We start from the raw sequence: 23810 nt of genomic DNA, 5'->3' as shown, positions 1-23810 counted from the left end.
CGCACTTAGCTCTGTAGCCACGAAGACCTTTGAAAGACGTGCTGGCCCTGCTATAAACTAGAAAACTTAATTCTGCCTAGTCTTTATCCAATTATGCCAAATATCTGACAGTGTCACAATTGGATGTTGCCAAAAGATTACTGAGAGTTCTTGCTTGCATTTCGACAATAGATAGAAAGACTTAAGGAAATAGTCCAAGGAATTTTAAGGGAAAAAATAATCTATATACTAAAACTCTCATTTGTTCGCTGGTTCTTGAACTACAGCCAAAACGGTACAGGATAGCACAACAATTTTAGGCCCACCTTACTCACCATCGTCCCGAGGGGGAGGGGGAATGGGGGGGGGGGGGGAGAGAGGGGAGGGGGGATTGGGGGAGGAGAGGGTGCTGCACCAATGCAGGAGTGGTTTGGGCCCAATGGATCTATTTGGACTAGTAGAAACTAAAGACAAAGTGCTGGAGCAACTCAGTGGGTCAGCAACATCTGTGGAGGGAATGGACAGGTCGGGTTTCCGGTCGGTATCTTCTTCAGAATGTATGGTAACTGGGAGCTTGGCTGAAGAGTTGGTTTTTGGAGCACATAAAGGTGGGAAGAGAAGTGTTGCCCAGACCATCACACAAACCAATCTCCCTTCTATTGACTCCATTTATACCTCACGCTGCCTCGGCAAGGCCAGCAGCATCATCAAGGACGAGTTGCACCCTGGCCACTCCATCTTCCCCCCCTCTCCCATCAGGCAAAAGATATACAAGTGTGAAAATGCACACCACCAGATTGGGGTGAGTTTCTTCCCAGCTGGTATCAGGCAACTGAATCATTCTACCACAACAAGAGAGCAGCACTGAACTACGATCTACACCTTTGATGACCCTAGGACTATCATTGATCAGACTTGCTGGCTTTATCTTGCACTAAACATTATTCCCTTGTCATGTATCTATACACTGTAAATGGATCGATTGTAATCATGTATTGTCTTTCTGCTGACTGATTAACAAGTCCAGAACAAAAAGATGCACTGCAAATGAAAACTGTGTAGTGTGCCAAGTAGGCCGAAATAACGACAAGTAGTCAGGGTTAACGAAAGTGTGTTTATTGTATCTAGCTGGAACTCCAAAGGGGATGAGAGTCATGCGGTCCTTGACCTTTATACTCCCGGCCAAAGTCCGCCTCCTTGGATCGACCCATTCCCGTGCCGAGGGGTCGTGAGTGGTATGGCCCGACCCTCGGGAGCCGCCACAGGACCCCCCCCCCCCAGAACCAGAGGCACGAAACGCACCGGTGGTCGCACTAGTCGACCGAACCGTGTACGGTACCCGTCCGACGGGGGGTCTGACGGGGGCACAGCTGGAGGGACAACCGGGGGGGCTGGCGGGGGCACAGCTGGAGGGACAAACGGGGGCGGAGAAGGGGGTACAAATACCGGTCGAGATGAGGGGATCGGCGGGTGCGGTGTTGGAGGCACTTGCAAAGGGGGGCGCCCGCGCGGCCGAGGCTGTGCAACCCGCACCGGCTGGTCAATGTCCAAGTGCGCTGGCTTGAGGCGATTAATTGACACGGCCTCCGGTCGGCCCCCCATGTCCAACACAAAAGTTGTCTCGCCGTGTTTCAGCACTTTGAAAGGGCCCTCATAAGGTCTCTGAAGCGGTGCTCGATGGGCGTCTCGGCGGAGAAAAACGTAGGCACAATCCCGAAGGTCCAATGGGACGTGCGGGTGGAACATCCCATGGTGAGACGTAGGGACGGGTGCCAGTTTTCCCACTCGCTCACGAAGGCGCTGTAGGGTGGACGAGGACGGTTCCTCCTGCCCCGGCGACGAGGGCACGAACTCCCCGGGCACGGTGGGCGGCGACCCGTAGACGAGCTCGGCTGATGACGTTGCGAGGTCCTCCTTTGGTGCCGTACGGATGCCTAATAAGACCCACGGCAGTGCGTCCATCCAATCGGGGCCGGAGACTCGTGCCTTCAACGCAGCCTTGAGCTGCCGGTGGAACCTCTCCACCAGGCCGTTAGCCTGCGGATGGTAGGCCGTGGTGTGGTGAAGCCGAACCCCTAACAGCTCAGCCATGGCTGACCACAACTCAGAGGTGAACTGCGGTCCCTGGTCTGATGTAAGGTCCACCGGCACCCCAAAGCGTGCAATCCAATTTGCAGCCAACGCTCGAGCACACGTGGCCGTGGACGTGTTGGTCAATGGTATGGCCTCTGGCCACCGGGTGAACCTGTCAACCACCGTGAGGAGGTGAGTAATGCCCTCGAAGTCGGGAGGGGACCCACAATGTCCACGTGCAGGTGGTCAAATCGGCGGTTTGGCAGACCGATTTGCTGGAGAGGCGCCCGGACGTGGCGCTGGATCTTCGCCGTCTGGCACGCGACGCAGGTGCGGGCCCAATTGCCAACCTGCTTGCGGAGACCGTGCCACATGAACCGTGTGGCCACCAGTGCGACTGTCGTCCGGATGGATGGGTGAGCCAACCCGTGGATTACATCGAAAATCCGCCTGCTCCAGGCAGCAGGCACGATGGGGCGTGGTTGGCCCAATGACACGTTGCACAAAATTGTCGCTCCATTGGGGCCGAGAGGGACATCCTCAAGGCGGAGGCCGGAGATGGCAGTCCGGTAGGCGGGTATCTCGTCGTCCGCCAGTTGCGCCACCGCCAGGGCTGAATAGTCAATGCCAGGCGCCACATCCACACCACCTCGACGGCGGGGCGCGACAACGCGTCGGCCACCCGGTTTTCTTTCCCCTCCACGAAACGGATGGAGGTTGTGTACTCTGAAATGTACGCCAACTGACGCTGTTGTCGGGCGGACCACGGGTCTGCAACCTTCGTGAAGGCGAAAGTTAGTGGCTTGTGGTCCGTGAATGCTGTGAACGGACGTCGGGGTCACCAATGTAGTGTGCCAAGTAGGCCGAAATAACGACAAGTAGTCAGGGTTAACGAAAGTGTGTTTACTGTATCTAGCTGGAACTCCAAAGGGGATGAGAGTCATGCGGTCCTTGACCTTTATACTCCCGGCCGAAGTCCGCCTCCTTGGATCGACCCATTCCCGTGCCGAGGGGTCGTGAGTGGTATGGCCCGACCCTCGGGAGCCGCCACAACTGTCTTAATACAAAAAAATCCCTGTTTCATGAATGTTTCCGATTGCCTTAATTTAGCTGGGAAATTTAGCTCCTGTTTTTTTCCCCAATAGTATTTCGCTGTGCCCAACCATCCTTTCCTGGTGTAAAATCTCTGGGGTTTTGCTTTCCCAGCATTAGGCATAAGCAATGCAGGGCCGGTCACTGAACACCACAACTCTGAGTGGAGAAGCAAAATGATGAAAAGTGAATTGTTATCTGTGCTTCTCTCTCTGCCAATGTTGTGTAACCTGCGATTGTCTTCAGTACTCTCACTGGAGAAAAGTGACGACGTCCATAATTCCCGGACTTGGGTCTCTCACAATCCATGTGCTCAAATCTGGAACTTGCTTCTTTTTCAATTAAGGTACAACAGATAAGTAGAAATGCTGACAGGATATTATTGTTTATTGCCACGGGAATTGGAAACAAAAGTAGGGAGGTTGTACTTCAGTTCTGAGAGCCTTTAGTGAGACCACATTTGGAGTACCATGCCCAGCATTGACTCCCCTTTTTATAAGAAAGGTCAATAATAAATGGAGGGGATTCAGTGAAGGTTTATGAGACTGATTCCTGGAAAATTTTAAAAAGGTTGGACATGGCAGGATTTTAGAAGAATGAAGAGCGAGTTAATTGAAATATATACAATACTGATTGATCTTAATAGGTCGGCATGGAGAAGATTTTTCCTCTTGTGGAAGAATCAATAAGAAAGGGATATTGCTTAAAAACAAGGTCTTGCCCATGTAAGAAAGAGATGGGGCAATTTTGGTTCCTCATAGACTATGCTGCAACTCTCTTCAACATAATCTAGTGGATGCAGATTCTTAAATATTTTAAGGCGGAGGATGATAGATTTTTGATAAGCAAGAGAGTGGCTCGGTGGGAATGGGGTGTGGAAATTACAATCAGATAGTGCGATAGGCTTGAGGGTTTGGAATAATTATGGGGATTGTATACTGTAGCTCCTGAAAATAGCACATTTCCATCATAATCCATTTCTCATCTTCCAATAACTGCTTGAGAGTTTTTTCTTTCCCTGCTCTCAATTTCCTTCCGCGCTTCAAAACTTTAATGCTCATTTCCTGGGTGAGATAAAAGGTCATCAATTCAGTTCTTCTTGCTGGCTACATTGCCCACAATGTTCTCATCAGCGCAGTGTTGGGGACAATCAGATAAGTATCAGAGTACCAGAAATAGATTACTCACGCACTGTAAAATTTGTGACGCACAATTACAAGAACATGCCTCTTCACGGTTTCTTGCAATTTTCTCACACCCCTTTCCACCACTTGCTCTATAGGCAGAAAGCCATGTCTGGTTCACACATGCTGTGAATGAAGCTGATATAGCTATTAGCCCATATGAAGGAAACGTTGTGTTTTCAGGACACTTGTGCATGAAATACAGACTAACATGCAAATCTGAAGCTAGAGTAGGCCACTCAATCCCTCCATGATCCCTCCCTGTTCCATGATTCAGTAAGGCTTGGGCCAATCTGATTGTATACTCCATTCTGCACTCCCTTCTATCTCAGCAACCTTTCACTCCTAGATGAATCAAGAATCTATCTACCTCCTCCTTAAATATTCCTTGTCCCATTGCAGCAGCAGAAGCAATCCAAAATGGCAAGTGGAGCACTGAACCTGAATTTTCTACCCAAGAAGACCATGGTGACTGAGTTACTGAGAACATTCAATGCAGAGATCAATACAGTTTTGGATATTAAGGAAGACCAGGGGCATGGGGTAAATGCAGCAAAGTGGTGCTGAGGAATAAGACCAGACATGATCTTATTGAATGGCAAAGCAGACTAAAGAGCCTAAATGGCTTACTCGTGCTTTTTCTTATTTCCAGCATCACTGTGGTAATACAGTGCAGTCCATTGTGTTATTCAACGGGAAATTTAAAATAGGAAACGTATCCACTTTACACCACTGTCCTCTCCTCACTCAATTTTCTCCTCCTCCCTTGCTTCCATTTTCTCTTCCATAGTGAAAGTCAGTGTCCACTTATTTCCTTTTGACACACCAGTTTTCTTTATTTTTTTTCAAGCAGGATTTCTTTTGGTAAAATCCACCTTAATAAATGATTTTTTTAAAACTAAATTGCTCTCTTTCATATTTTTTCCTTTTTATTTCACACTATTTCAAGTTATCAAATTCTATCGACAATATCGTCTAAATCTCGTTTCCTTTTCCTGTAACTTTCAGTGTGAAGATGGGTCTCGACCCAAAACGTCACTCATTCCTTCTATCCAGAGATGCCGCCTGTCCCGCTGAGTTACTCCAGCATTTTGTGTCTATCAAAGTCTGTGCCTATCCCTATCTTAGTATGACTCTTATACTTTCTAACATTCCCTCTAAACTCTTTTATTCCTTTTTTTCTATCTCGCTCGTTCTCCATGCTCATCCTCATTTTTTTACTTGATTGCTTGTTTTCCCTCTCTCACTCGGTATCTTGTCCAGTCCCACTGATTTTACCACACATAAACACGTTGTTCTCTCTTGGTTAATTCTTTCTCCCTTTATTTCTGCCTTTCAATTGCCCTCCCCTTCCGTTTGTCTGGCAGTCTCATTCTATCACTCTTTGAACTCTCTTTCATCCTATTTCTCTCTCCTTCGTGTTTCAATGTCTTGTTCTGCCTCTCTTATTTATTTTTTGCTGACTTCTCTTATTGCCACCACTCTCTGTGGCCATTTACTCATTCGCTATAATATCTTCTCCATTTTCAGATTTGTTTCTTACATTTTCAATTTCACCTATTTTCTTTCTCTTCAATTCTTTCCTTTCCACTCCTGGTTTGTCTCAACTTTAATCTCCATCTCTGATTACTTTACTCCCCAAATCATTCAAATCTGTCCCCCTCCCTCATATGCACACTTTCTCTCCATAACTTAGCCTCACCGATTCTCTGTCCCCATCTATATTTCTTCATCCCAGTCTTCTGTGCTTGTTGCTTTTACTGTACCTTTAAAAAAAAATCGGTCTCTTGCATTCGTTCCCACCTATTTGTGCATGTGTGTCTATGTGTGCGAGAGGAGGAAAATAACAGGGAAAGATAAGCTTCGTCCCACTAACACCTTCACTCCAGATCATACCTCAGACTAGCAAGCCCAAGCCCTTATGGCTTTCTCCAGCTCTGGATACATCAGCCCGAGTTCCCACCATATTCCTGCTGTCAACCCCTAGCCACATACCTGCTTAACCTCTGAACAGTTCATCTCGGCACAATTCACACCATTGCCTCTACAATCTAGGCCGCACTCTTGCCCAGACACACGATTCCAACCACACACCTCATCAGTTGCCACCATGTATCTTCACAAAAATCACAATCACCACTACAAACCTACAGCGCTTTGAGCTAATTAGATATCCTGAGGTTGTACAAGTACTAGAAAAATCTAGATTGATAGAGCTCTTAAGGATAACGGAGTCAGGGGGTATGGGGAGAAGGCAGGAACGGGGTACTGATTGAGAATGATCAGCCATGATCACATTGAATGGTGGTGCTGGCTCGAAGGGCCGAATGGCCTACTCCTGCACCTATTGTCTATTGTCTAAATTTTTTTTACATGTCATGTAGTTAGTACTTTAGCATTGAATATCTCAGAGGGATAACACATGCATGGGGAGCCCGGACTGCATTATAACAAAAATAGTGGAATTCTCATAAGGGACACAATGGAAAACCCAATAAGACATCAAACAGAGTCATAATACATCAGAAATAATGCAGGTAGTTTCAAGAGCTTCCTCTTCTGTGAATAGTTTAGATAATATAGTTTATATAATAAATCAAACTGATGGTGTAGGTCACACTGAATTAAAGGAGCTTTCAAATCTTTCATTTTGGAAATGTGTTTAGATTACAGTGGACAATGATGAACACCTTAGTGTAAATGTGGTAGTTCCCATCCTGCCCTTAAATATACCTGGACTATCTCTGACATCTCCCTCCCGTTTCTGGACCTCACCATCTCCATCACAGGAGACAGACTAGTGACGGACATTTACTACAAGCCCACCGACTCGCACAGCTATCTGGACTACACTTCTTCCCACCCGGTCCCTTGCAAAAAGTATATCCCCTACTCCCAATTCCTCCTTCTACGCCGCATCTGCGCCCGGGATGAGGTGTTTCAGACTAGGGCTTCCGAGATGTCCTCGTTCTTCAGAAAACGGGGCTTCCCCTCCTCCATTATAGATGAGGCTCTCACTAGGGTCTCTTCTACATCCCGCAGCTCCGCTCTTGCTCCCCCTCCCCCCACTCGCAACAAGGACAGGATCCCACTCGTTCTCACCTTCCACCCCGCCAGCCAGCGGATCCAACATATCATCCACCAACATTTCCGTCACCTACAACGGGACCCCACCACTGGCCATATCGTCCCATCCCCTCCCCTCTCTGCGTTCCGCAGAGACTGTTCCCTCCGCAACTCCCTGGTCCACTCGTCCCTTCCTACCCAAACCACCCTAACCCCGGGCACTTTCCCTTGCAACCGCACGAGATGCAACACCTGTCCCTTTACCTCCCCCCTCAACTCCATCAAAGGACCCAAACAGTCTTTCCAGGTGAGACAGAGGTTCACCTGCACCTCCTCCAACCTCATCTATTGCATCCGCTGCTCTAGATGTCAACTTATTTATATCGGCGAAACCAAGCGCAGGCTCGGCGATCGTTTCGCTGAACACCTGCGCTCGGTCCGCTTTTTTTTAATTTTTTTTAATTTTAATCAAAAAATACTTTATTCAAGTTATAAATATCATTTACAAAACATCATTTTTAAAACAAACCCATCCGACATTCCCGGAGGTTACATATTCAATACAGGCATTTACTTAGACCTTTACATACATTTACATACATATCCCTTATTTGGAGGGGCGTCTCTCTCCACCACACCCTGCCCCCCATGTCCAGCAGCGGAAGGACCCTAGACTGTGGTCCTCCCCCACAGGGCCTTGGCGTTGGCTGCACCGAGCTTCAGAGCGTCCCTCAGCACGTACTCCTGCAGTCTGCAGTGGGCCAGTCGGCAACATTCCTTGACGGACAGCTCGCTCCGCTGGGAGGTCAACAAGGATCGGGCAGACCAAAGGGCGTCTTTCACCGAGTTGATGACCTTCCAGCAGCACTCGATGTCAGTCTCGGAATGCGTCCCTGGGAACAGTCCGTAGAGCACAGAGTCCTCTGTGACGGAGCTGCTCGGAATGAATCGTGACAGGGACCCCTGCAGACCTCTCCAGACTCTCCTGGCAAATCCACACTCTTTGAAGAGGTGGGCCACCGTTTCCTCTCCGTAGCAGCCGTCCCGAGGGCAGCGTGCGCTGGTAGTGAGGTTCCGGCGGTGCAGGAAGGATCTGACTGGGAGGGCTCCCCTCACCGCCAGCCAAGCCAGGTCTTGGTGCTTGTTGGTGAGTTCTGGCGATGAGGCATTTTGCCAGACAAGCTGGGCTGTCTGTTCTGGGAACCACGCCACAGGATCCATGGAGTCATTCCCCTGCAGTGCCTGCAGGACGTTCCGTGCTGACCACTGCCCGATGGACTTGTGGTCAAAGGTGTTGGTCCGGAAGAACCTGTCCACAAACGACAGATGGTTCGGCAATGTCCAGCTGACTGGCACATTGCGTGGCATCTGCGCCAGGCCCATCCTTCGCAACACCGGGGACAGGTAGAACCTCAGCAGGTAGTGGCATTTGGTGCCCACGTGCCTTGGCTCTATGCTCCGCCTGATGCAGCCACACACGAAAGTGGCCATCAGAATGAGGGCGACGTTGGGCACGTCTTTACCCCCGTTGTCTGCCGACTTGTGCATTGTGGCTCGTCGCACCCGGTCCATCGCCGACCCCCAGATGAAACGGAAGACGGCCCGGGTGATCCCCGTGGCATAGGAGGGGGGGACGGGCCACACTTGCGCCAAGTACAGCAGCCCCGAGAGCACCTCACACCTGATGACCAGGTTTTTCCCCGTGATGGAGAGGGAGCGCTGCTTCCACAGCTCCAGCTTCTTCCCCACCTTGGCTATCCACTCCAGCCAATTGCTCGGTCCGCATTAACGCAACTGATCTCCCGGTGGCCCAGCACTTTAACTCCCCCTCCCATTCCCAGTCTGACCTCTCTGTCATGGGCCTCCTCCAGTGCCATAGTGAGGCCCGCCGGAAATTGGAGGAGCAGCACCTCATATTTCGCCTGGTCAGTTTGCAGCCCGGTGGTATGAACGTCGACGTCTCCAACTTCAGATAGTTCCTCTGTCCCTCCCTTCCCCTCCTCCTTCCCAGATCTCCCTCTATCTTCCTGTCTCCACCTATATCCTTCCTTTGTCCCACCCCCGACATCAGTCTGAAGAAGGGTCTCGACCCGAAACGTCACCCATTCCTTCTCTCCCGAGATGCTGCCTGACCTGCTGAGTTACTCCAGCATTTTGTGAATAAATCGATTTGTACCAGCATCTGCAGTTATTTTCTTATACTACTGGTAGTTCTATTTACAGGAGCACTTACTGAATTGGCTCAACCAGGAGCTGTTTGGTTTACAGAATGGAAGCTTGTCAGAGTACAGAGGCTTCAGCTGAAACATGGCCATGAAATCTCCAAGGGCCGTGAACATATGGAGAAATGCTGAGCTGTTTTCCTCTCATCACAATAAGATAACACCATTTGAATGCAAATGTTCAGTAGAGCACATATCTGTGCGTGGCCGCAGTGTTTGACATCAGGCCATAGGGGGCAGTACCGAATTCGAGAGGTACATTGCATTAAAGAAGCCAAGCTGATTTATAAATGGTAAATAAAAACAGAAAATGCTGGAATTATTCAGCAGGTCAGGCAGCATCCACAGAGAGAAGAAAACAAAATAAATATCTCAAATCAACAACATATTGTCAGAAGCTGAAGGCATAAAATTCACCATTGGTGACGGACCAGGGATTTCCAGAATTCAGTTGCACTTTCCAACGAGGCTTTGTGAACATCCTTGAATCTTTTCTTCCGTTTGTTTGGTAACAACTACCACGAGGGAGGTCAGCATCTATTTTGAGAGTCAGATGTACAAAATGTCATGACCCGTCTATCAGATGTAATTTAGGTGTCAATGATTTTAGCCGAGGAGACCATGCTGACATTGGCTCACTTATCCTGTCCATGGATTTGCACGATGTTGTTGCGAAGCTTTGATGGTATCTCCCCAATGCTTTGAAGCCCTGCTGTAAGTAGTCCAAGAGCTTTGTGCGGGTTTGAGGTCTTAAGCTTCAAACACCCATTCCCCTGAGACTGAAAATCTGTGTTGCCACATGAAAGATAACGTGAAATTTCATCATCAGTGTCGAAGGACACTGCAATGAAAGCCCTTCTCAGACAGTGCCTCATGATAGGGTGAGAAACCCTAAACTGGATCAAGGATTATCTATACTGCCCTGAACACTACCATGATCAGCAGACATCCTGTAATCGTGATCATATTTGAAAAAGGAGACAGATCTCCTTGTGGAAACTACTGAAGGGCCTTCTGCTCATTGTCAGGCTGCTCCTCAACCACCTCCTTCCATAGGATCCTGCATCCTGAATCACAAAGTGGAGTCAGCAGAACAAGAAGCATAATGGATACAGCCTTCACTACACCACAACTCTAAAGAAGGTCATAAGGTCATAAGTGATAGGAGCAGAATTAGGCCATTGGGCCCATCAAGTCTGCTCTGCCATTCAATCATGGCTGATCTATCTCTCCCTCCTAACCCCATTCTCCTGCCTTCCCCCCATAACCCCTGACACCCACACTAATCAAGCATCTATCTATCTCTGCCTTAAAAATGTCCATTGACGTCCTCCACAGCCTTCTGTGGCAAAGAATTCCACAGATTCATCTCCCTCTGACTAAAGATATTCCTCCTCATCTCCTTCCTAAAGGAACGTTCTTTAATTCTGAGAGTATGTCTGCTGGTCCTAGACTCTCCCATTAATGGAAACATCCTCTCCACTTCTTTTTCAAAGGATGCTGGGAGCAACTTCAAATTGTACATATGGTCTTTTTTGAACGTACAAAATCAAGGGGACTGTGCAAAGCATTCCCAAATATGGCTGATACCTTCATGTTCCTCTCCATCTTGCCCCTGTTTCATGATAGTATGTAAACATGATCAACAAGACCAACCTCACTACTGGTCCCAGCAGAGCTGCGCTTTTCCCCCAATACATCTCTCAGTCTTCCTCCCAGCACTGTTGCATGCCACCTCCAACAAGCTTCTTGCTCCAGTGGAGCTAATGCACAGGACAAACAGGAGCTATGTTGCATTCACCCCATATCCAAGGTCACCCCAAATTCACTCATTGAGCATCTGTGTGGAGATGATGCTTGATGCATGTTCAGAAATCAATGCAGCTTTTTGACCGAAGCATACGCAAATTTTAGATCTTACATATAGTGACCACAAAGTTCCTCAATGAACATACTCTTGTTGTGCCACACTGGTGACTGACTGTCTATGCCAAGCCTTTCAAAAATGTGTACTACACCCTATATCTTTGGAAACGACCTTTGAATGAAATCTCATGAATGCTTGTCTCTGGGCAGCAGCCACAAGCAAATGGTGAAAAATATCTGCGCCTGGAACGATACTGATTGCTTTAATTAAGGAAATTATCTCTCCATGAAACAACAGCAGCAGGTACAGCTGCAGTCCTGACCAAATATAACAGGCCAGATCGTGACTGACGTATAAAACTCACGAGAGCTTAACGAGATGGGTAAGATCCCAAGGAAGTAATTAATTGAGAGAATAAATTATTGAAAGACCAGCTTGAACACTGAGCATCCTCATCAATTTTTTACTTGATGAAAGCTTTCAGAATCGTTTTGTACGCACAATGTTATCATCATTAATGGAAGAGATGAGAACCAGAATCTGATTGAAATGGATATTCGTGCTGTGAGATTCAGGCTACATAAACAGATTTCTGTTCAAACAGTAGAAGATGGCAAATTGGGTGTTCATTTATTTTATAGGATTCCATTAAAAAAAGGAAGCTTTGAAAAAGGAGATACAAGGAACTGCAGATGCTGGTTTACAAAAAAAAGACACAAAGTGCTGGAATAACTCAGTAGGTCAGGCAGCAACTATGGAGAACATGGATAGGTGACATTTCGGATCAGGACCCTTCTTAAGATCAATAATGGTGGAAGGGGTGAAGTGGGGGGGGGGGGGGGGTGATAAAGCTGGAAGAAAGAAAGGGTAGGGAAAAATTGAGTTTTGAGAAAAGGTTGGTCCATAAATATCCTAGACCAAGGACAAGAGGGATTTGGCCAAATATGGGTCTAAAAAAGTAAGTTTATAGGTATGATTTTAGTCCATTAAGATTCCATTCACATGTAGTTTATGTTTGATTCATTAGGATTCCACATATTGGTGGGTTATTTTTGGTTTATTAAAATTCCACACACTTTGACTTCATGTTTGGTCCATAATGATTCTATACAATGGGAGTTTATGAGAAGAGGTTGAATGTATTAATTTGATCAATTTAGATTCAGACACATTGGGAGATTAAGCCAAGACCCTTGTAATGCCCTTCATTCTTTAACCTTCTCACTTATGTACCCAACTTTTTCAATGAACTCAATAAATATTTTGCAGATGATGGTGTTCTCATACACCTGATGTCCTTGTCCTTGGCAATGCAAGGTGATATCAAATTGCCCTTTCCAAGTAACTACAGTCTATTTTGTAGAGGGTGCACATCAATTGAATCTGTGCCAGATGAGGAAGAAAATGAACAAATAGGTTATGTGTGGTTTTGCTTTTAAGAAGCACAAGTTCAGCTACAATTTTGTTGATTGGACTACAACCAGGAACAAGAAGTCTGTTTATTTAATCTTCCCAAACCACAGCTTCTCTAAGCAATCGTAACCTGACCATCTAGCAGTATAAGAAAATAACTGCAGATGCTGGTACAATTCGAAGGTATTTATTCACAAAATGCTGGAGTAACTCAGCAGGTCAGGCAGCATCTCGGGAGAGAAGGAATGGGTGACGTTTCGGGTCGAGACCCTTCCTCAGACTGATGTCAAGGGGGCGGGACAAAGGAAGGATATAGGTGGAGACAGGAAGATAGAGGGAGATCTGGGAAGGAGGAGGGGAAGAGAGGGACAGAGGAACTATCTAAAGTTGGAGAAGTCGATGTTCATACCACTGGGCATCTAACAGCACTCTCTGGAGTTCAGAGGGGATCAGAAATGGGAAATTAACCCTAATCTACAGAAACCATTCACTCATCTAACAGTTGGGGCCACTGTAGCAATGCATTCAGTACATGGTTAGTGAGGAAGGGAGATGGAGAGGAAGAAAGGAGAGACCGAGACAAAGATCAAAAGAAAGGAATGCTTCACCATACAGTTATACCATAGTTTCCCTGGTCGTATATTCCACGGCCAGGTTAATGAAAGTGATTATTCATTACGTCCTTTTTAATCACCTTTATGCTGCATTCAGAGGTCCTTGGACGTGCACCATTCATTCTGCATAATCTAGCACTACTACACCTGGCAAAGTGTACAACTTCAGGTTTCTCCGGATTAAATTCTACCTGCCATTTCTCTGGCCATCTTACCAATTTTTCAACATTGTTCAGTCGAGAAGACTACCCTCTTCATCCACAACAGCACAAATTTCAAGTCATCTGCAAACTTACTAATCATACCTCCTCCACACATATCCATATTGTTCACCTACCCCTGTAGTCTATCACTGTCACAGGCTTCCTATCGCAAATGCGACCCTCGATATCAGGCTCTTTTTCCTATCATGAAGACAGTTCCAGATCCAAGTTGCCACATTTCCCTGGATCCCTTCAGCTCCCACCTTGTGGACCAGTCTTCCATGAAGCAATTTGAGCACCATTTATATTTTCATGTGATTAAAGCTGTTTAAAGCTCATCGTGGCACGACCGCCCCGACGTGCAGCAGCAGTGGCAGCGTGTTCGCCCGCCCCGGATCGCGGGGCTTGGGTCGGCCCGCTGCGAACCTTTCACCGTCCGGCGCGGCTTGGAATGTGGCAACTACAACAGCCTGACCGCGGGAGAAGACGGCAGGGGAAGAGAAAAGACATTCTGGCCTTCCATCACAGTGAGGAGGTGACTGGAGGAGACTCACTGTGATGGATGTTTCTTTTTTTTTGTGTTTTGTGTTGGTTGGGGTTGTGTAATTTGCTTATTTTATTGCTCTTATTGTTGGGCTGTGGGTGACGAAATCTCGTCCAAAAGACTTGTTTTTTGGATGACAAATAAAGATATCCTGAATCCTGAATCCTTTAGATTCTTGGAAAAGCAAAGTGGAGTCGCAAGGATTTACAATAGCAATTTTTGAAACACTCATGTGGCTCATAAAACAAGACATGGTCGAACTAGTTACCAGAGAATGCATTGGTTGCTGGATAACATTGACAGACTAATTAAGAGTCCCCAGGCTACTGGCACCAACAAAGAGAATTTTACACTCTGCAAATTAGACACAGATGGGACAAGTAAAAATCCGCTTAATACTGGTTTCTAAAAAGAAATTAGATAATAGTTGAATTGATAATAAACACATGGCCAGAGAGAAAGATCCAGGAAATAGGATGAACTGGACTGTTCTCACAATGCAGCCAACAGAGCCTTGATGGCCTCCATCTGTGATGCAACGATTTTCTGATTCGAATACACGTCTTAAAACCTTTTCAGAACACCTTTCAAACAGTCAGCATTATCCCCAGATTCCATGGTTCCCCTAATATCCAGGTCTAATGACCACTTTTCACATGAACTCAGTGACTGGGCCCTCATAGCTCTCTGCAGCAGGGAATTCCCATGCTTCACAACCCACTGGCTGGAGAAGTCTCTCTACATTTCAGACCTGTTTTTGTGCTGTATGACATTGCACGGCCTTACTCCTTCCTCTGAGAACGTGACTTCTAGTTTTAGACTCCCAGCCAGGGGAAACAGCCCCTACTGAGCCTGTAAGACTTCACAGTCTACTCAATCTCTGCTGAATCCATCATCCCAGGATCCACTCTTGTGAATCTTCAACCCAAAATATATTAACTCAGTTTTACTTCCAAAGGTGTTGCCTGGAATATTAAGTGTTTGTGGTATTTTCTGTTTCTATTTCAGAATCCCAGCATCTGCAAAATCTTAATTTTCATCCATGTTCTTTGGCCTTGTTGATCATCCGTAGCATGGAAACGTATCAAAAGCCAATTGAAGATTTGGGCACCTGACATCCACCGGTTCCTCCTCATCTATTCTCCAACTCCCACCCTAAATTACTCCAAACATGATTTCCTTTTCATAAATCCTAATTCACAGAACTGGATACTAAGCTCTGAGGATCGAGCTGATATTTTGTATTCCAAGTTGTTATAATTTAATACCACCATCAAAATAAGTGACATGTTACAGAAAGGGCTTCCTGTGACTAAAGCGGCCAGGCTAATTCAGAGCCAGCAACGAAGGAGTGAAATGTCTCCACTAAAGCCCTTTTTGTTGTAAAATGCAAGAGATTAGAATTTGGAACAAGTTTAGTTCTGTAATAATAACTGTAATTAATAAAAACTTGATAAAACGCTGTTCCAGATGTCAACTTCTATACATCGGCGAGACCAAACGCAGGCTCTGCGATCGTTTCGCTCAACACCTTCGCTCAGTCTGCCTTAAACAACCTGATCTCCTGGTGGCTCAGCACTTCAACTCCCCCTCCCACGCCCAGTCTAACCTTTCTGCCATTGTCATAGTGAGGCCCACCACAAATTGGAGGAACAGCATCTCATATTTCGCTTGGGCAGCTTACACCCCAGCGGTATGAACATTGATTTCTCTAACTTCAGATAGTTCCTCTGTCCTTCCCCTCCCCCTTCCCAGTTCTCCCATTGTTTTCCTGTCTCCAACTACATCCTATCTTTGTTCCGCCCCCTCCCCTGACATCAGTCTGAAGGAGGGTCTCGACCCGAAATGTCACCCATTCTTTCTCTCCTGAGATGCTGCCTGACCCACTGAGTTACTCCAGCATTTTGTGATGCCTTTGATAAAATATAAGAATATCCTCGACACTTCAAGAATGAACAATTCAATGAAATAGGAAACTAGCAGCAATTGCGATATTTCTGGACAATAGCTCAAGCTCCCACTAACACCTTGGTGCCATGCGCCCTCTGCAGTTAGAGCATCCCACCAACAGGGCAACAAGTAAATTACAATGATAACGTTTGTGCAACCGTGGATAGATCCAGACGTTAAGGGTCTTGTTTATAAAATGTGACTGAATTGACTCTTGAGAATTCTGGCACATGTCCGCACCAAATGGAGAATGAGAATGTGGGATGCTATTGAGAACCTCGGGTCTATGCACTAGGAGCATGCAGAAACTCAGGCTATCAGATCCCCACTGGCTACCCAACAGGTCAACCCCTACCCACCCCTTGCCATCCCATTGACCTGAGAATCCACAGAAATGGAGTTGGAGCAAATTCTCATGGATCCCGAGGCTCGGCCTTAAAAGAATGAGAAGTCATGCAGCAACACTCAACTCAGAATATCCAAAGTAGAGGTGGGAGCCATCTGCTGTACTCCCATATTTGTCAGCTGCTCTTACAATGGGTTTACACGACCCTGAGCAGCAGTTCTTAAAGAGGCTCCTGCAGCGATCCGGCTGTTATTAAAGTAAGGCCCAGGGCAACCCAGAACTGGCCAAAACAGAGTTTGGAACCAGATGGCACTTTTTTCAAGGTCATGTCAATTACTTGGCAGTAGGTTAAAAATGACATAAATTAGTTGGCATAAAAAATTTCCTCTTGGTTCTCTTTTCTGGTACAGACAGAATCCAAATGACGGGTAACATTTCGATGTTTAGTTGATCTTTTCCCAAGAACCTACAAGAGGCTTTGAAGTTTTTTTAAATTCCCAGATGATTCCAGTAAGAAATGGATATGCGAAGAGCACCAGATACACTTGTGCGCACTTGAAGGTGTAGGAAGCTCCTGAGCATATTTATTCTAACTGTACAAGCCTTGCTTACTCTGACTTCCAAAGCTTGAGACTCTCTTTCCTGTAGTGGCCCCCGAAAGGCTTGCGCGATGAAGATGCCTTTTTTTTGCTGAGGAAATGTGGAGTGTTATTAATAAAGCCCTGTGCAAAAAAACACATGCAAAAAATTACTGTTTAATAATCTATTTTTTATAACCCTAACAAAAGTTGTCTGAAGAAGGGTCTCGACCCAAAACGTCACCCATTCCCTTCTCTCCCGAGATGCTGCCTGACCTGCTGAGTTACTCCAGCATTTTGTGAATAAATCGATTTGTACCAGCATCTGCAGTTATTTTCTTATAAAAGTTGTTAGTTGTCAGATTGTACAGGGTGCCACTTTGAGGAAATTATCGAGGAGGAAGGGTTCAATCTGATGTCGGATAGGGAGTAAGACACAACTTTGGTGTAAGTCAATGCTGACGTTATGCCAGTTTGTTCCCATGAAGAATTGGCATGAAATCCTCTCAAATGAGACACACAAATTTATTTAAAATCCCAAACTAAGTTTCTTATATTCTGACTCCAACCAAGACCCATATATCTATCACTTATTGATCTGCATTTGCAGAGAGAAAGACAAAGCTGTTACTTAAACGTTTTCATCCTTGTTTTATAGTTTTGCAATCCTACCAACCTCTAATTATACGCCTCTATAAAAAGTTAGTGAGGTTTCTGAAGAATAGTTGGCAGGGGAAATTAGCGGGGAATGGGATTGGTCTGTGAGCCAGCAGAGACCCAATGAATGAAAATGTTTCCTTCTACATCAATAAGAAATATGATAAATTATGTTTATTCCTTCAGTATGTATGATCCAAACACAGCTTGAAAATGAAAAAAAAAACATTATCCTCCCCAGTTATTGTTTCTAAAGTTCATATTTTTCACTTGGAACCAATTTTGGAAATTGAATCATTATTCACAATATGCTAGTGTGCTGTGCTACCAGCTGTTATCTGTCACTTGGAGGTAGAGCTGATGACTGAATGGGACTAATATTTACAAATTGCACTCTTTTATCTTGACTTCTAAGACGCCTTGATCCAAAACATAAGCTTTCTTTATAATTCCCTTGGTGCAGTGAGATAAATATATTGCTCTCATTCAGAATGTATGATGAGCAAACCCTGTGCTCAACAAATTGAACACAGAATTGCAAATAAAAATAAATTGTAAAAGACTAACTTCATAATCTTGACAGCACGAGAACTTATATTTCCAGTAGAGAGGATTACACTGTTCTCAAGATTGAAAGCTATTTTCTAGCTTCACCCCGGGATCGTTGTCCTGCCAGTAGCTACTTGTCAAGTTTGACATGATATCAATAATGCCTGTCAATAATGCCTTTGGGTGAAATTGCCCTGCGCAATATTCAGAAGCCCTATAAATAAACTTTCAGCTCAGTAAACATGGTCAGATAAAGTAATTTAAGGCAGCTCAGCTCATACTGTGAATACCTGATAAAGCACGAGAAAAATTATAAATGGGAACAAACTAATAAGAAATAAAAAGAGACAATAACATTTCTCGGCATGGTAAAAGAAAAGTACTAGCAAAAGTCAATGCTTGCCCCTTACAGACCGAGAGGAAAAGGAAAGAAATAGTTTGTGTCTGTTCAGCTTATTGTCACGTGTACCGAGGTACAGTGAAATGCTTTTTTGTTGCATGCTATCGAGTCAGCGGAAAGACTATATATTACAGTCAAGCCTGCACAACACACAGATAGAGGAAAAAGGGGATAATGTTTAGTGCAAGATAAACTCCATTAAGTCCGATTAAAGATAGTCCTAGGGTCTCCAATGATGTAGATGGTAGGTCAGGACCACTCTTTACACACCACTCTCTAGTTGGTGATAGGACAGTTCAGTTGCCTGATAGCACCTAGAATCTGTCCCTGAATCTGGAGGTATGAGTTTTCCAACTTCTGTACCTCTTGCCTGGTGGTAGAGGGGAGAAGAGGGAGTGTCCAGGATGAGACTCGTCCGCTCTCAAGAAAATGCAAAAAATGTCCCAGATAAACTGGAAAACAAGGCTCCAGGGTCAACTAGGAAGTAATAGGAACGAGCATTAGTAAAATACTAGAAAAATTATTGAAACTGGAAATTGATAAATGCCAATGACCTGATGAGTTTTGAGGGAGGAGTCTATCAGGATATGAATTGTCTGCTTATCACCTGTCAGAATTCTTCGATTTTCGAATGGTTCCCACAAATTGGAGATTATTAAATGTGACCCCCACTAATTAAGAAAAGAGGGTGAGAGAAACCAGGGAACAACCATTCTGTAGCCTGATATTAGTGTTCAGGAAAAGAGACTGTGAGGCACTTAGAAAATAGCTATAGGATTGAACAGAAGCAATGTATATTTACAAAAGGAAATCATGTTTGACTAATCTACCAGACTTCTTTGAAGATAAATCTAGTTGAGGAGATGAGAGAGATTGAATGTACAGTGAGCTCCAGTGTATACAGCTAACAGGTTGAGAATAAAGAGTAGGAATTAATGTGTCCTATTAGATTGGTGGCCAGTTACTGGGCAGGGGACCACAGAGATTGGAAGCTAACCACTTATAATTTATATAAATGATTTGGCAGAGGGAACTGAATGTGATCATTCCAAGATTACCAATGAAATAAAAATGCAGTAAGTGAGGGGTGATGAGATATAAAGAGGTTTCAAGTGGACATGGGCATGCTAATTGAGTGAAAATAGCATAGTTGATCGTGTTCAATGTAAAAAAATGTGAGATTATCCACCAGCAGAAAAATCATATATTTTTAAAATATGATGAAAGATTATCAATTATCAATTTCATACAAGAGCCATTGAAAGGCAACATGCAGGTGTAGCAGATAATCCAAAATACAAATGGTATGTTAGCCTATGATGCAACAGGATTTGAATATAAAAGTTAAATGTCTTTACACAATTATATAAAACTTCCTTGAGACTGCACCGTAAATATAATTTACAATCTTAGTTCCCCTGTCTCGAAAACAAATTTACTCGCTGAAGGAGTAGCCCAAAACGATTCACCAGTCTGATATTTGGGACAGCAGGTCCATTATATTGATTTATTCACAAAATGCTGGAGTAACTCAGCAGGTCAGGCAGCATCTCGGGAGAGAAGGAATGGGTGACGTTTCGGGTCGAGATTCTTCTTCAGACTGAAGAAGGGTCTCGACCCGAAACGTCACCCATTCCTTCTCTCCCGAGATGCTGCCTGACCTACTGAGTTACTCCAGCATTTTGTGAATAAATCGATTTGTACCAGCATCTGCAGTTATTTTCTTATACCCATTATATTGAGGTAAGAATGATTAGGGTATGTCTCAGATATCGAGCATTTATGACAGATGACCACACTGAAACGTGCAAAATTATTAGAAATTATTACTCTCAAATGCCCTCAACAAACTAACTCACCTTACTATGAAGAGAACCACCTCTGTGCAAATCCATCAAAGATACAGGTGTGTGCATTCCATCTACGCAACCGAGAAGGCAAACGATGACTGAACATCACCTGGTCTGGCACCCCTCTTGAAAACTGCGATCACCCAGTACATCTTGGAGTCAGCTTGGATCGTTGTCTCTCCTTCAAGATCAGTGTTCAGAAGACAAAAGCTAAAGTCTGTGCAAGAAACAACATTGTCAGCAAACCTACTGGAACAAGATGGGGCGCAATTCCTGACACTCTACGATCAACCGCCTTGGCCCTCTGCCACTCAACAGCAGAGTATGCATGCCCAGCCTGGGAAAGAGCAGCCCATTCTAAGAAGATTGATCCAGCCATCAATACAACCTGCCGCCTTAGACCAACATCAACTGACAGCCTATACATACTATCTGGTATAGGCCACCAGAAATTCGTCGCAGTGCAGCAAGCAGTAGAGAACGCCATCACCAGACCACATATGTACGACATCCCCTTTTCGGCCATGAACCCACAAGGCCTAAAGTTCAGGAAAAGCTTCCTCAACGAAGTTGAACCAAATGCTGAAGCTGCAGGTAATAGAGTTGCATTATGGGAAGAGAGACTAGCCAATCTCCCATCAACGGCATCCATGTGCATAAGAGCCAAAGAAGAGCTTCCTCCTGGGGCCAAATCAAGCTGGGCTGAATGGAAATGCCTCAATAGACCGAGAGCTGGTACTGGTCGTTGTAAAGCGACTCCCAAGAAGTGGGGTTATTTAGACACTAAAGACGTCACCTGCATATGTGGCACTGAACCACAAACAATGGAGCCACCTATTGAGGTGTCCTGTATTGGAGCACGAACGCAAAGCTGAGGACCTCACTGAGAACAATGATATTGCTAAGAGTTGTGTTCAGTTTTGGCTGAAACACAATATCTAGCATGTGTGGACACGATAAGAAGATTAGAAGGCTAACAGAGTATAGGCATGGAGGATGTTAAGGAGTCTAAAACCTAGAAGCCACAGTCTCAAAATAAGATAGACACAAAATACTGAAGTAACTCAGCGGGACAGGCAGCATCTCTGGATAGAAGGAATGGGTGCCGTCTTGGATCGAGACCCTTCTCCAGAGGTGCTGCCTGACCCGCTGAATTACTCCAGCATTTTGTGTCTATCTTCGGTGTAAACCAGCATCCACAGGTCCTTCCTACATGTCTCACAATAAGAGGGTTAATCATTTTGGACCAAAATGCGATAAAGTATCTTCACTCAGATATTGATGACTGCAGAGCAGTGGACATTGCCGACATGGGCTTTGGCAAGGCTTTTGATAAGGTACCGCATGGGAGGTTGCACCGGAAGGTTAAATTACTTGGTATCCAGGCCGGGCTAACCAATTGAATATAAAATTGGCTTGAAGGTAGGAAACAGCTTGTGATTTTTTGTGGTATTCAGCTGCATTTGAGATTGGCAGTCTCTAACAAGTGGTGTATTACTACAGGGATCGGTGCTGGGTCCACTTCTTTATTATTTATATCAGCTATTTTGATGTGAATATAGGCAGCATGGTTCATAAGTTGGCTGTTAACACTCAAATTAATGGTATGGTGGACAGGGCGGCACAGTGGTGCAGCGGTAGAGTTGCTGCCTTACAGCGCCAGGTTCCTGGGTTCGATCCTGACTACGGGTGTTGTCTGTACAGAGTTTGTACATTCTCCTTGTGACCTGCGTGGGTTTTTTCAGGGATCTCCGGTTTCCTCCCTCACTCCAAGGACATACATAGTTTGTAGTTTAATTGGCTTGGTATAATTGTAAATGATCCCCAGTGTGTTTAGGATAGTGTTATTGTGTGGGGATCGCTAGTTGATGGGCGCAGGCTCGATGGGCCGAAGGGCCTGTTTCCGCACAGTATCTCAAAAAAAAGTCAAGAATCTGTGATTACTATGGTATCTGAACCAATGGGCCCAGGTTTACCAGATAGAGTTTAAATCAGATAAATACAAGGATTTGCATTTTGATGACAAACCAGGCCGACTTACACAGTAAATGGTACTACTCCTTGGGAGGTGTAGTCAAACGGAGAGACCTAGGAGTGCATGTACAAAGTTCCATGAAGGTGACAATGTAGGTGACAGGATGTTGAAAAAGGCATTTGGCATGCTTGTCTTCGTCTGTCAAGGTATTGAGTACAGGAGTCGAGACATCATGTTATAGCTGTGTAAGGCATTGGTAAGGCCATATATGGAGTATTGTGCCCAATTCTGGGCTCTGTGCTATAGGAAGGATGCAATAAAGATTTAAGAGGATGTTACCAGCTCTTGAAGATTTGAGTTAGAAGGAGACGCTAGATAGGCTGGGGGTTTTTTCCCCTGCAGTGGAGAAAGCTGAGAGGTGACCTTATAGCAGTATATAAAATCAAGAGGAGCATAGTTAAGCCACCGTCTTTTCCCAAGGGTAGGGAAGTGTAAAACTAGAGGGCCTGGGTTTAATGTGAGAAGGGGAAGATTTAAAAGGGACACGAGGAGCAACTTTTTCCACACCCAAAATGTTTGTGCTGAACATAATGCCAAGATTATGGCTTTATTTTTGAACAGCCATCATTGAAAAGAAACATTTTGTTAGTCTGATTTTTGACTTTAAGAACCCAAGCTATGGAAGCAGCCAGCCTGCTTTTGCATCAGATAGACACAAAATGCAGGAATAATTCAGCAGAACAGGCAGCATCTCTGGATTGAAGGGATGGGTGACGTTTCGGGTCGAGACACATCTTCTGACTTCCAATCTGAAGAAGGGTCTCGACCCGAAATGTCAGCCATTCCTTCTACCCAGAGATAGAAACATAGAAACATAGAAAATAGGTGCAGGAGTAGGCCATTCGGCCCTTCGAGCCTGCACCGCCATTCAATATGATCATGGCTGATCATTCAGCTCAGTAACCTGTACCTACCTTCTCTCCATACCCCCTGATCCCTTTAGCCACAAGGGCCACATCTAACTCCCTCTTAAATATAGCCAATGAACTGGCCTCAACTACCTTCTGTGGCAGAGAATTCCACAGACTCACCACTCTCTGTGTGAAGAAATGTTTTCTCATCTCGGTCCTAAAAGACTTCCCCCTGATCCTTAAGCTGTGACCCCTGGTTCTGGACTTCCCCAACATCGGGAACAATCTTCCCGCATCTAGCCTCTCCAACCCCTTAAGAATTTTATATGTTTCTATA

General features: G+C 45.3%; 1 protein-coding gene across 1 annotated transcript in view; it reads right to left on the bottom strand.

The window, feature by feature from the left end:
• The window catches only part of dgkza (diacylglycerol kinase, zeta a), a 567459-nt gene that overhangs the window by 471185 nt on the left and 72464 nt on the right, over window positions 1-23810 (bottom strand). The gene's annotated exons all lie outside the window — the stretch shown is intronic.

Source organism: Rhinoraja longicauda, chromosome 18, assembly GCF_053455715.1.
Source record: "Rhinoraja longicauda isolate Sanriku21f chromosome 18, sRhiLon1.1, whole genome shotgun sequence".
NCBI classification, from domain to species: domain Eukaryota; kingdom Metazoa; phylum Chordata; class Chondrichthyes; order Rajiformes; family Arhynchobatidae; genus Rhinoraja; species Rhinoraja longicauda.
This window is presented reverse-complemented; position numbering and strand designations above follow the sequence as displayed.